Source organism: Carcharhinus amblyrhynchos, chromosome 18, assembly GCF_965287045.1.
Source record: "Carcharhinus amblyrhynchos chromosome 18, sCarAmb.v2.hapA, whole genome shotgun sequence".
Lineage (NCBI taxonomy): Eukaryota > Metazoa > Chordata > Chondrichthyes > Carcharhiniformes > Carcharhinidae > Carcharhinus > Carcharhinus amblyrhynchos.
Window position 1 is genome coordinate 28038620 of NC_137341.1, and position 15355 is coordinate 28053974.

The 15355-nt window shown below is 43.2% G+C and overlaps 1 protein-coding gene across 4 annotated transcripts in view; it reads left to right on the forward strand.

The window, feature by feature from the left end:
• rbfox1 (RNA binding fox-1 homolog 1) overlaps nt 1-15355 on the forward strand; it is a 1792700-nt gene that overhangs the window by 1258173 nt on the left and 519172 nt on the right. The gene's annotated exons all lie outside the window — the stretch shown is intronic.

Genomic DNA, 15355 nt, shown 5'->3' on the forward strand with positions numbered 1-15355 from the left:
AAATAACTACATCTCAGACAGAACTAAAACAGTCACACCCCAGGTGGTATCACTCCAAGGTTACAGCAACCATGTGAGAATTGATATCAATTATCAAAACTCCAAAAGATCTCGACAAACCATTGTGCCTCTGAAAACTTAATCAAATATCCAGTGGATGGGATAATTAACACCCCTTTGAAAAACACAACGCTTTGATATTGTAAACAGGTGGACAGGAGATGTCCAGAAAAATGAATAAAAACTAAAGCACACAAGACAATGGTACCATATAATGTGATCAAAAACAGAACTGTAATCAATTCAAAATAACAGTATGATGACCTGATGTAAATGTAACACTTTGTAATGTAAAGAAAGGGATATCAGAATCTGTAAGAGTCGATGCTCAGTCGAGTAGCTCGGAAGCAAACTGTGGTTACAGCCACGAGTTCTGCTCTTGAAGCCATTCTTGTTGAAGTTCTACACAGTGTCAGAAGACTCAGTTCATTCATTCCCTCCTACAAACCTCTACAGTTGGTTACCTACAATAGACGGTGAACTTGATTTTGTCCTCACCCCATGGCCAGTGTTCCCAGTGGGGAATATGTCAGTAATAATCAGAATCAGGATTCTGAACAATTATCCCTTCCTTGCCCCAAGAGTTGTTTAGCTGATTGTGGTCCTGAAGTTCCATCACACAGCGGTGAACTCAGCACTTGCCAGGAACCTAACTTGAGATCTTCTCGGTTTACCTGTATCAGGATCTCACTTGGATAAAAGCATAATGGATCTCAGCAATATAACTTAAACTCTTAAACTAAGTGGTCAATTGAAAATCAAGCTTCTGAGTATTGTCCCTTTTTTTTGTGGTATGTCTGCTGACAGTTCACATGGTTAGGTTTTATTTATTGAAACATTGCCAATCCCCTCACTAAAATGTTTACTTTCCATTTTGGAGGAAGAATAATTTAAAAATCTTAACCCAGTGAACTACTTTGCAAATGGTGCCTGCATTTGCGAGGTAGTCATTTTTCAGGATGTTCTAAACTGGGGCACCTGCTGTCATTTCTCTTCCAGCTGTTTGTCATTAATAAAGACAAGGTTTGTTGTTGGAAAACTATTAAAACTTACTGATACTGTGATGCAGTGGCTTGGGCCTTCAACTGAGGCACTGCGCCGCCTAGCCTTAAAAAAACATGTTCCTTTCACCATTCTCTCTGTTATTGTGCTCACTGTGCACATGGTCCAGAAAGTTGTAAAGCACTTCCCCTCAGATTAGTAAGGTGGGATGGATTGGAATAAAACTCACCATAAACAGCCCACTGTGATCTCTGGATTAAAACTTACAGTACCACGCTAATAGAGAAAAACTGGACAATGATATTTTTGACTGTATTCTCTAGGTTAACTTGGATTGATCCTAGTATTTTTATATTGGAGAAGCAAATAAATTAAACTGGAATAGCATATAACCGCAAATTGGAAGTTCCCAGTGCACTTACATTTGAATAGTGTATACAGTCAAATTGGAATAATACGAATACATTCATATTGCAATAATCCACATGAACTCACATCAGAATAATGTAGGGGGGGACTCAGTTTGGAATAGTGTGCTTAATCAAGTTTGAGAACTGTTGCACTGTTGACTTGGCATTTTATGAGTACACTTGTGTTAGAATAGTTTGAGTACACTCAAATTAGACCACTTGGGCACACACATTTTGGAATAGTGTGGCTGAACTCATTGGAGTTTAATAAAAATAATTTCTGGGATGTGGGCTTGGCTGATGAGGCCAACATTTATTGCCCATCTCTAATTGCCCCTGTGAGGATGGCGATGTGCAATGTTCTTGAGTGACTGCAGTCTATGTGATATAGGTACACATATGGTGCTGTTATTGAACACTGTTGTATTTCCAAGTCAAAATATTGAGTGGCTTGGAGGGGAACCTCTAGGTTGTGGTGTTCCCAGGTATCTACTGCTGTTGTCCTTTTTGTGGCCCTGGGTTTAGAAGGTGCAGTTTGAGGAGCCCTGGTGAGTTCCTACAGTTAATCTTATAGATGGTATACTGCTGCTACCATGCAATGGAATGGGGGAAATGAATGTTATGTGGAGCTAATCAAGCAGACTGTTTTATCCTGGATGTGGTGCCAGTTGAGCTCCTTGAGTGTTGTTGGAGCAGCACTCATTCGAGCAAGTGGAGAGTATTCCATTACACTCCTACCTGTGCTTTGTAGATGGTGAAAAGTCTCTGAGGAGGCAGGAGATGAGTTACTCGCCAGAGCAATCCTAGTCTCTGATCTGCTCTTACAGCCACGGTATTTATCTGACTAGTCAAGTTCTGTTTCTGGGTAATGGTAACCCCTGGGATGTTGATAGTGAAGGGTTCAGCAATGGTAATGCCATTGAATGTCAAAAGGACATGGTTAGAATCTGTCCTGTTGGAGATGGTCATTGCCTGACATGTGTGGTGTGGTGTGAATGTTGCTTGTCACCCAAAGCCTGCATTTGGACACGGACTGTTTCAGTATCTGAGGCATCATGAATGGAACAGAACATTGTGCAATCATCAGTGAACATCCCCACTTCCAACCTTATAATGAAAGGAAAATCATTAATGGAACAGCTGAAACTGACATAACCCTGTGGAACTCCTGCCATGACATCCTGAAACTAAGATGATTGACCTCAAATGATGAAAACCATTTTCCTTTGTGCCAGATATAACTCCAAACAACGGAGGTATTTTCCCCAGATTCCCATTGACATCAGTTTTGGTAGGACCCCTTGATGCCACATCCTGTTAGATGTTACCTTGATGTCAAGGGCAGTTTCTCTTTTCTCACCTCTCGAGTTCAGCTCTTTTGTCCATGTATGAATCAAGGTTGTAATGCAGTCGGGAGCTGAGTGGCCTTGGTGATACCCAAACTGAGCGTCAGTGAGCAGGTTATCACTAAGCAAGTGCTTCTGGAACTGTTAATGACCCTTTCCATCACTTTACTAATGATCGAGAGTAGACTGAATTTGTTGATGATAATGCCATTGAATGTCAGGTGAAGGTGATTAAACTCTCACTGTTGGGGATGGTTATTTTACTTCAGAGTAAAGTTATTTATTGAATTGCATAGATATCTTTGCAGGAAACTTTTACAATTGTAGTGCAATGCCCCCAGCATTGGAAGCAATCCTGTGTCACAGATCTTCACGTTCCTTGGCAGCAGAACATTTGATTAAAGAGCCTTTCAGTTCTCTTTTGTTGTTAACTATTGCCCCGCATTGTCTTTAAAGGAAGACTCCGTCTTTTCTCCGGGGTGTTTTCTGCTGCTGCATTACTACTGCTGGATACACTTAGAAACATAAACATAGAAACTAAAAGCAGGAGTAGGCCATTTGGCCCTTTGAGCCTGCTCCACCATTTGTTTTGATCATTACTGACCATCGAATTCAATATCCTGATTCCCTCCATCTCCCCCATATCCCTTGACTCTTTTAGCCTCCAGAACTATATCTAATTATTTCTTGAAATCAACTTTTGGCCTCAACTATGTTCGATGGTCATGAGTATTACTGAGCTGTGGTTTGCCTTTCTTTACAACTGCCATGACCACGTCACCAACACCAGCAGCTGGTAGTCTGTTCATACATCCCTTGACCCCTTTGACAGAGACAATATGCAGGTCTTTGGCACCTGTGTTATCGGGGAAACAGAGGGAGATGCAAAATTTCGCTCTGGGCAAACCACCACCTCTTCTCACAGACATTGTTGCGTGGCACAAATGTCACTTATCTCTTAGCAACCCCAGCCTGGATGTTGTTAAGCATAAATCATGTTTGATTCACCCAATTTTGTTTTTGATTTAAGAATGGAGAGGGGGTGCATGAGGACAATGTATTTGGTGTTGTGTAAGTGGCTTTTCAGAAGGTGCTAAATAAAATACCATGAATTAGACTTGTTAGCCAAATTACAGTTTCTGGGATAAAATGGTCTGTGGCAGCATGGTTACAAAATTGGCTGAGGGACATGAACAGAAATTTGTGGGAAATGGCTGCCTGGACTGGGAGGGAGTATAAAGAGGAGTCCCCCAAAGGTTCAGGAATTGAGACAACTGCTGTTTTTAAGCTAGTACAGCCGTGATGGGCCAAATACCCTCCTTCTGTGCTACATTATTCTATGCACACAGGCACAGACTGCTTCATAATGTGAGAAATTGCCAATGGAACTGTACACTGTGCAATCATCAATGACAATCCCCACTTTTGATCTCACGATGGAGGGAAGATCATTGATTAAGCAACTGAAAACGATTGGGCTGAGCACACTGCCCTGAGGAATTTCTGAAGTAATGCCCCGGGTCTGAGATAATTGATTTCCAACAATCACAACCATTTTGCTTTGTGTTAGGTATGACACCGGCCACTGGAGAGTTTTTCCCTTAATCTCCACTGACTTCAATGTTACTAGGATCGCCTTTATGTCAAGAGCAGTCATTCTCATCTCACTTCTGGATCAGCTCTTTTGTCGATGTTTGGTCCAGAGCTGAGTGGCCCTGGCAGGCCCAAACAGAGCACTGGTGAGCAGTTATGGGCGAGTAAGTGCTTTTTGATAGCAATGTTGACAACCCCTCCCATCACTTGACTGAAGATTGAGAGGAGACTGACGCGGTGGTAATTGGCTGGATTGGATTTGTCCTGTTTTTTTTGTCGACATGATAGACCCAGGCAATTTTTGACATTGTCAGGTAGATGCCGTGTTACAGCTGTACTGAAATGGCTGGACTAAGATTTGCAGCTACTATTAACTTGAAATAATGTGAGCGCCCTCATATTGCAAATATTTCAGTTACTGAGAAAGAAATACTAAAGTAATCTGAGTAGACTCATAATGGTATAGTGTTGATTTACTCAAATTGGAATATTGTTACATACTCATATTGGAGTGGTGTAAGCACATCACAGTATCATAGAGGGTATGATTTTCCAACCACGCCCACCCCAAAACCGGATAATCTCACCCAGGGACAACAGACGATGGTTCTTGTGGTGGGGTGGGACGGCAAAACTCCCCCCAGAACCTTAACAGTACATCCAACCCATTGCGTTTGTGTTAGCTTTTTGAGCTAATCAATAAGTTGACCAATTTAGTGCCACTCAAGTTTCTTGCCCCCATAGCCCTGCAAATGAGTCCTCTTCGAGTACATATTGAGTTGTTGTTTAAAGATTTGAATGGGAGGCAGCGCAGTGTGTAAAAAGAAATGTCCTCTGATTCGCTTCCTCCCCCCACCCCATTCCAGTTCTTTGGCCAATTATTTTAAATCAAAGACCTCTGGTTGCTGACCACATGTCAGAGAAAACAACTTCTCCCTATTTACTTGAACAAAACGTCGTGCTATATTGAATACTTCTATTATGTCTCCCCTTATCCTTCTCTGCTCGAAGCAGGACAATCCCTGAGTGTATACTCAGATTGGATGATTGAAGCCAGACAGATATTTGAATAGTGTGAATGCATTCATAGTCTGGATTGATTCACTGGAATTCTGTAGTCACACAGACACATTGGCATATATGGGTACATTCAAATGAGAATAATGTGGCCACATTCTTTTTAGAATGGAGTGTCAACTCAACTTGAATTACTGATGTTGGGGTAGTGTGGGTCAACCCGTATTGGAACTGTGTGAATATTAAATTTTGAATAGCGTGGAAGGGTGGGTTGGGGGGGGGGGGGGCTTGTATTGTAACAGCATGGGCACATTTGTAATGATGTGGGCAAATTCATAATAATGTGGTGTAATTGCACTCATATAGGAAAGGCATGGGTACTAAATTGGGATAGCATGGGAACACAGATATTGGAGTAATATGGGTGCATTCAGATTGGAAAAAGGGGGATCGATTCATATTTGAGAAGTGTGAGTACATTCATAGAATGAACACCATGATAGAGGCCATTCAGCCCACCATGCCAGTGCCAGTTCTTTGACTGAGCTGCCTAATCATTCCTACTCCCACGCGCTCTCCTCATAGCCCTGTAAATTATTTTCTCCCTTCAATTATTCAACCAATTCCATACCACAGAATCTGTTTCCTCCCCCTTTTCAGCCACTGCATTTCATATCATGACAGCTGCCTGCGTGAAAGAAATATTTCTTATGTCGCCTCTCATTCTTTCGCCTATCCCTTTCAGCCTGGGTCCTCCAGTTACCAGTCCTTCTGCCCCTTGCATGCAATAATTTTGCATGCATCCTCTCCAGACTGGATGACATTTCTACTTGGAGAATTGCGAATCTTTTAAGTGCCTCCTCTTTATCTATATTTATCCTATTTTATATAGTCATTATCTCCTCCTTCACAGCCACATTGGAAGCATCCTCTTGTCTGGAGAGGACAGATGCTGAGGTCTTCATTTCATACTTCAACCACGCTCTTTGCCTCAATAAAAAAAAGTATTTTTTTGATTCCTCACTGGCCCCACCTTTTCTTCAACTAATCTTTAATGTTTATTTATGATATTTGAGTTCCCTTTCTGTTGGCTGCAAATCTATTCTTGTTGCCCTCCTGTTTTTAGTACTTGTCTGTAATTTCTGTATTTATTTTGGCTTTCTATTGTACTATTAACCATACATTTGTCATTGGTTTCCTTTTCCTGTTTTATTTTCAATCTTTTTATCTTTAATCATCCAGGGAACTGTAACTTTGGATGAATTTCTTTTCCCCCTTATCGAAATGCATCAACTCTATGACTAAACTATCTCTGGGACAGCACAGTGACACAGTGGTTAGTGCTGCTGCCTCACAGCGCCAGGATTTGATTTCCAGCTTGGGTCACTGTCTGTGTGGAGTTTGCACATTCTCCCCATGCCTGTGTGGGTCTCCTCTGGGTGCTCTGGTTTCCTTCCACAGTCCAAAGATGTGCAGTTTAGGTTGATTGGTCATGCTAAATTGCCCTATAGTACTAAAAATAGAAGGGCAATGGAATAGCTTTGCAGCCAACAGAAAAGGAACTCAAATATCATGAATAAACATTAAAGATTAGTTAAAGAAAAGGTGGGGCCAGTGATGAATCAATTTTTTTTTTATTGCGGCAAACAACGTGGTTGAAGTATGAAATGAAGACCTCAGCATCTGTCCTCTCCAGACAAGAGGATGCTTTCAATGTGGCTGTGAAGGAGGAGATCATGACTATATAAAATAGGATAAATATAGATAAAGCAGAGGCCTTATAGGGAGGAATAGAAGGGTAAATACATGGGGTTGCGGGAATAGGACCTGGGTGAGATTGTTGTCAGTGCAGGCTTCACGGGCCCAGTAGTCTCCTTCTGCACTGGGGATCCTATGATCTCTGATCTTCTCTGAATGACTCCCATTGTTCAATTAATATTTTCTCTACAAGTTTTTGATTCTAATCCACTTGGGCCAGATCTTCTTTAACTCACTAAATTTAGCATCATTTATTGAAACTTGGCCACGGCAATGTAAGTGTATCTTAAATACCCTCTCAAATGGCCCATTAAGCCATTCAGTTGTATCAAACTGCTACAAAATCTACAAAAAGGAATGAAATTAAACTGATCACCCAGCATTGACCTAGACACCAGAAACAACAAAGGCAAACCCAGCCTGGTCGACCCTGCAAAGTCCTCCTTACTAACATCTGGGGCTTTTGACAGAATTGGAGAGATGTGTCACTGACTAGACAGTGACCTAGTCATTCTCATGGAATCATACCTTACTGACAATATCATAATTCCTGGGCATGTCCTGTCCCAGTGGCAGGACAGAGGAGGCATACAATCAGGAGGGAGTTGCCCCTGGAGTCCTCAACATCAACTGTGGATCCCATGAAGTCTCATGGCACTAGGTCAAACGTGGGTAAGGAAACCTCCTGCTGATTACCATAGACCCTTCCCCCCACTTATTCCTCCACGTTGAACACCACTTGGACGAAGCACTGTGGGTGATGAGGGTGGAGAACATACTCTGGGTGGGGGCACATCGATGTCCAGCACCAAGAGTTGCTGATAGCACCATTGCTGATTGAGCTAGTCGGGTCCTAAACACACAGCTGCTAGACTAGGTCTGCATCAAGTGATAAGGGAACCAACTGGTGGGCAAAACATATTTGACCTCATCCTCACCAACCTGCCTGCTGAGATGCATCTGTCCATGACAGTATTGGTAGGAGTGACTACAACACTGTCTACGTGGAGACAAAATCCCATCATCACACTGAGGACATCCTCAACTGTGTGTGCGACACTACCACAGTGGTAAATGGGATAGATTTTGAATAGATCAAGCAACTTAAAACTGGGCATTGTGGCTCATCAGCAGCAGCAGGATTGTATGCAACCACAATCTGTAATCTCATAGCCTGGCATATCTGCCACTCTATCATTATCGTCAAGCCAGGGGCTCAATGAAGAGTGCAAGAGGGCATGCCCAGAGTAGCACCAGGCACACTGAAAAATGAAAGGTCAACCTGGTGAAACTACAATACAGGATTACTTGTATGCCAAACAGCATAAGCAATAACTAATAGACAGAGTTAAGTGATCCCAAAACCAACAGATCACACCTAATCCCTGCAGTCCTGCCACACCCAACCGTGAATGGCAGTGGACAAATGAACAACTAACAGAAGGAGGAAGCTCCACAATAATCTCACTTGTCAATGATGAGGGAACCCAGCACATCAGCAAAAGACAAAACTGAAGTACTTGCCACAATCTTCAGCCAATTTATTTCACTCCTCAAGTTATCAAGAAATTGTCAAGGGCACTGGATGCTGCAAAGTCTATGGGCTTTGAAAACATTCCAGCAATATACTAAAGAATTGTGCTCCAGAACCCTTAGCCAGGCTCTTCCAGTATAGCTACAACATTGGCAATAACCCAGCAACGTGGAAACCTGCCCAGGAATCTCCTGCACACAAGAAATGGGACAAATCCAATCTAGCCAATTACCACGCCATCAGTCTACTCTTGATCATCAACAATGTGATGGAAGGTATCACTGACAGTGCCTTCAAGCAATACCTGCTCACTGACACTCAGTCTGGGTTCCGCCAAGGTCACTCAGCTCCTGATTTCATTATAGCCTTGGTTCCAACAGTTGAACAGATGAGTGAGGTCAGAGTGACAGCAAGGCAACATTTGACTGAGTGAGTGACTGTGCAGGTTCCTCTATGCAAGTTCACCTCAAAGCCACTCACCATCCTGACTTGGAATCATATCCACTGTTCCTTCACTGTCACTGGATCAAAATCCTGGAACTCCCTCTCTAACGTTACTGTGTGTGCATCTACACTTCATGGGTTACATTTCTCAAGGACAATTAGGGATGGGCAATAAATGCTGGCCTAGCCAGTGACATCAATATCCTGAGACAGAATTAAACAAAATATGCACCATTTATCCCACTTCATTCCTCAAAGCTAAATACATCATTGTGTATTCAGCATTGTTTCTTTCCTTGTTGGGATGAATCAAGAAAATTCTCTTTGGCAGATTTTGAGAACTCCCCCCACCCCCACTCTTTTCCATTTCCTTTGAGCCCTTTACATGGGGTAGTATTTTATGGTTCCCCGCCATCAAGTTTGCAATTGGGGATGAGAGAGAGTACAGGAGATGGTAATATGTTGCAGGTGTCTTTCCTGCTGCTCACTCACCTGCCCCCAACTTGGCAGTGATTTTACAGAGGGCAGGAAAAGCCTGTGGAAACCCACATACCCGTGCCCCAGTCGAAGCCCTTAAGTAGTCAATTAATGACCTTAAGTGGTCAATTAATGACCTTTTACATCTGACTCTTGTCTCAATGCATAGACTGGCGGTGGATGTCAGGGATATGGAGGAGGCCTGACAGCCTGGCCTGCTCAGGCCTTGGGCAGGAAGGGTGAAAGGTCTCATTTTAGGTCCCGTTTTCCTGATAGGGTCTCCTTTTGCACACCTCCCAGATATCTTCCTCAGCCTTTGCAATCCAGCTCCCTTCTCCCTCATCCTTTCCCGAGTACTCTTTAGGAAGGGGATTGGGGACGGGTGCTTGGAAAATTCCGGCCTTTGTTCTGTTCTTTGTTGTATTTCTGAAATAATAGAACAATTGCTATTGTTCTGGGTGGCACGTGGCACAGTGGTTAACACTGCTGCCTCTCAGCGCCAGGGTCCTGAATTTAATTTCCGCCTTAGGTGACTGTGTGGAGTGTCTGTGTGGGTTTCCTCCCTGTGCTCTGATTTCCTCCCTCAGTCTAGGTGGATTAGTGATGCTTAGTATCAAAAGATGTGCACCTAGGGGGATTAGTGGAGTAAAAATGTGGAAGGGGAAAAGGTCTGGATAAGATGCTGTGTCAGAGAGTTGGGGCAGACCTGCTGGGCTGAATGGTCACCTTCTGCACTGTAGGGATTCAATGATTCTCTTTCTGATGGTGCTTCTAGGACGAGAGAGTTGACAACCAATCATTGGCCAGCAGATTTCTGTGGTCATAGATGGGGGCTGGAGTCCCACCTCAAGCTGATTAACACTCCATAGAGTGTTAAATGGCTGCAGGGAGACCATCAGACATGGGGGAGTGGTACGATCACTATCCATCAGATATGGGGTGCGGGGGGATACGATCATTATCCATCAGACATGGGGCAGTGGTACGATCACTATCCGTCAGACATGGGGCAGTGGTACGATCACTATCCATCAGACATGGGGCAGTGGTACGATCACTATCCATCAGACATGGGGCAGTGGTACGATCACTATCCATCAGACATGGGGCAGTGGTACGATCACTATCCATCAGACATGGGGCAGTGGTACGATCACTATCCGTCAGACATGGGGCAGTGGTACGATCACTATCCGTCAGACATGGGGCAGTGGTACGATCACTATCCGTCAGACATGGGGCAGTGGTACGATCACTATCCATCAGACATGGGGCAGTGGTACGATCACTATCCATCAGACATGGGACAGTGGTACGATCACTATCCATCAGACATGGGGCAGTGGTACGATCACTATCCATCAGATATGGGGTGCGGGGGGATACGATCATTATCCATTAGACATGGGGGAGTGATACGATCACTATCTGTCAGACATGGGGCAGTGGTACGATCACTATCCATCAGACATGGGACAGTGGTACGATCACTATCCATCAGACATGGGGCAGTGGTACGATCACTATCCATCAGATATGGGGTGCGGGGGGATACGATCATTATCCATTAGACATGGGGGAGTGATACGATCACTATCCGTCAGACATGGGGGAGTGGTACAATCACTATCTGTCAGACATGGGGCAGTGGTACGATCACTATCCATCAGACATGGGGCAGTGGTACGATCACTATCCGTCAGACATGGGGTGCGGGGGGATACGATCATTACCCATCAATTATGGAGGGGGCACAATCACTTTTATCAATGACAGAATAGAAAACCAACATTCCGCAAAACTCTGGGCTCTGTTACCATCAATCTACACTCAGATAATCAAAGTCCCCCCTTTATCGAGATTCTATATTTATTGGATTTTTCAGTAAAATTGCCTACAAATTTGCTCCTTTATTTCCTTCCTGTTATTTGGTGGATTGTAGTGCACAGCCAGTTACTCCATTTATTATTCCCTAATCCAAACCAAGTGGATTCTATCCATGACCCTGATTTTATCACTGACCAGCCCTTTAACTGTTTCTTTGATCAATACTGACACCTCATCTCCTTTCCTATTTTCCTGAATATTTTGTAGCCTGGGATATTAAGTCCCCAATCCTTCACTTCTTTGAATTGGGTCCCTGTTATTGACTCATGTGGTGATTGGTGCCTGCAGCTCTTCAACCTCATTTCACCACACTACGTGCATTTCTGCAAATATACCCTAGGCTATCTAAGAATGTTTTGCATTTCTCAGCTCTTTAGTCAACTGCTACTCATGTCTGCCAGCCCATTGTTAACCTTGTTTCTGCCTCAAATGTTACATCCTGGTGCCCCATCCACCTTCTAACCCATTGAAACCCTCCCTAAATAGTACCAGTTAACCTTCCCATGAAAACAAGGCTCCCATTTCTGTCTCGGTAGAGCTCTTTCATCTTGACTCAGTATCTATCTCCTTCCTGGCCCAGAACAGGCTCCATAGCTGCAGGAAGCTGAAACCCTTGTCATTAAATGTCATTAAATACACGTGAATCTGTTTTGTCTACAATCCTGGTACGAGTGTGTAGCGCTATGAGAAATTCAGACCACTCTCCTTGTTTTTTTTAATTTGTGGGCCGTGGGAGTCATTGGCTGGCCAGAATTTATTGCCCATCCCTAGTTGCCCAAGGGCAGTTGAGAGTCAACCACATTGTTTTGGCTCTGAAGTCACATGTAGGCCAGACCAGTTAAAGATGGCAGATGTCTAAAGGACGTTGGTGTTCTGCTCTGTTTAACTTCCCCCCCCAGGCTCCTGAAACTCTGACTGTGATCTTGTCTCTTTTCCTTCTGATGTCATTGTTCTCACATGGACAATGACTTCCAGCTTCCCCCCCCCCCCCCCGCCGCCCTCCCCACAAAGAGCAGAATTTTAGGGCTCCGTCGTAGCAAGGGCAGGTCCAAAAAATGCGCAGGGCAGTTCAGAAATCCATTGACTTTGGCAGGACAGGAAAATCCTGCCGGTGGGAGGGACCATCAAATTCTGCCCAAAATGTTCTGTACTCTCTTAATAATGTCCTTTATCCTGGTATATTTTATTCATTCATGGGACATGGGCATCGCTAGTTAAGACAGCATTTATTGTCCATCCCTATTGTCCTTGAGAGAGTGGTGGTGAGCTGCCTTTGTGTAGCGCTGCAGTCCATGTGCTGTGGGTTGACCCACAATGCTGTTAGGGAGGGAATTCCAGGAGTTTGACCCAGCGACTGCGAAGGAATGGCGACACATTTCCAAGTCAGGATGGAACACCAGGTTAAAGTCTGACAGGTTTATTTGGGAGAACGAGCTTTTGTCCCTTCATCACCTGGTGAAGGAGCAGCTCTCCGAGAGCTCATGCTACCAAATAAACCTGTTGGACTTTTGCCTGGTGTTGTGAGACCTGTTACTGTGCCTACCCCAGTCCAACGCCGGCACCTCGACATCAAGTCAGGATGGTGAGTGGCTTGGAGGGGAACTTGCAGGTAGTGGTTATTTTCTGTCTTGTTCTTGTAGATGGAAGTGGTTGTGGGTTTGGAAGATTTTGTCTAAGAATCTTAGGTGAATTTCTGCAGTGCACCTTGTAGATAGTACACACAGCTGCTACTGAGCATCACTGATGGAGGGAATGGATGTTTGTAGATGTGGATCAGGGAGGCCACATAGGATGCGGAACTCAAATTGGCACTTTCAGGAGACACAGACTGCCCCCATTCCACCCCATGATTATTGATCCTCAACGTGCTCTGAAGTGATCTCCTCAAACTCAGAAACTGGAATAGTATAAATTCATTCATATTTGAATAGTGAGAGCACATTCATATTGGAATCCTATCAGGACACTCATATTGGAATAGTGTGGAAAGACTGACATTAAAATGTGTTGGTACACTTCTCTCAGGGTAGGTTAGGTAGACACTTGATGCAATGATATGAGTCCAACCATGTGAGAATAGTGTAGTTGCATTCATATTGAAATGGTGTGAGTTCATTGATGTTGGAATTATCTGATTTGGATCCAATGTTTTTGTTTAGAATGGTAATACTTGAATTGGAACAGTATTGGAATAGTGTGGGAACTTGAATTCTGTGTTCCCATCTTACCTTTAGTTCCTGTAATCATTCTTCTTTTCGATGTCCTTGATATTTTAGAGTCAGTACCGTTTCCACAAAGTTGTCACATATTTGCCATCTGCTGCATTAAATTAGATAGAGCAGGAAAATCATTGAATACATCTTTCAGAGACCCAACACAGGAATGGTCAGTTGAATTGATTCTATGCATCAGGATTTTTTCTTGGAGAGATGAATTTCTGGTGTTTAAAAGATAGCTTCTGAGATGCTTCCATTTTTTTCTACATTTTGACACTGAAACCTGGCAAACCTCCTGAATCCTTTGTAAACTTAAAAAAAAAATCAGTTTCATGTCCTCTAGTAAGGCTATTGTCCGTACTCTATACTCAGATCACCTCTCTCGGGTTCTACATCAGCACGTTGTATTTCTTGCACCACATCAAGAACAAATGTGGAGCCCTAATAAGCATAGAGGCACCAAAAGGGAAATCAATCTTCAAGCAACTGCTTATGACCTCCCATTCCCAAACAAAATGTAGAACAAAAATCCATACGTACTGATGTACCTGAAGCTTGCAATTGTCGTAAACGCTGTGATCATGATCATCTGAATTTTGTATGAGTTGTACAGAAATAAACTGAACTGTGCTAAGTAGAACATTTTTCCCCAAATCTACAGCACTGTGTTATATACTTGGTTGTGGTGCAGTGCAAAAAATTGAACTGCACCAACATCAAATGTAGAGTGTTATCGAAACAGTATGTCTCCTAACTTCATAATGATACTTTTCCTTATATTGCAGCATATTACTGAGGTGGCATGATGACACAGTGATTAGCACTACTGCCTCACAGCTCCAGGGACCTGGGTTTGATTCCCGACGTGAGTCATTATCTGTGCGGAGTCTGCACGTTCTCCCCGTGTCTGTGTTGGTTTTCTCTGGGTACTCTGGTTTTCTCCCATGGTCCAAAAGACGTGCTAATTAGGTGCATTGGCAGGGCTAAATTCTCCCTCGATGTACCCAAACAGGCACCAGAGTGTGGCAACAAGGGGATTTTCACAATAACTTCATTGCACTGTTAATGTAAACCTACGTGTGATACTTCATTACGTTGAAAAAGGCTCCAACCATAAAATACAATGGTGTTGTTTTGTAAGCAACAAATAGAAAGCAAATATAAGCCAAAGATGCTGAAGAGAGATGATACACAATTAATCCATTTCAGTGGCAGCGACAGTCTCCTAATACTTTATGGGGGAAAAAATATTTTAAAAACTCTTCAAGTCATTAAAGAAAATATTCCAGCATTCCTAAATGTTAAAGGAAGGGCCATGGCCGGGAGGGGGAGGGGTGGGGGAAGGGAAAGGCTAATATCAAGGTATTACCACCAACAATTTATACATGCTAGTTTTAATTAATAGCACTCTATGAATGAAATGAAACGGGTAACCTTTCCATAAAGAGCAGTGTAATAATACAGAGGGAGTTGATGGCTGAAGTCAAGTCACTGTAGACATTTGCTATTAAATGCTGGTGAATTCTTTGGAAATAACATACTGCTTAATAGAAACAGAAAATTAGCAATTCTTTATTGCCTGAGGTTAATGCAGGCCTTCATAATCTCTTA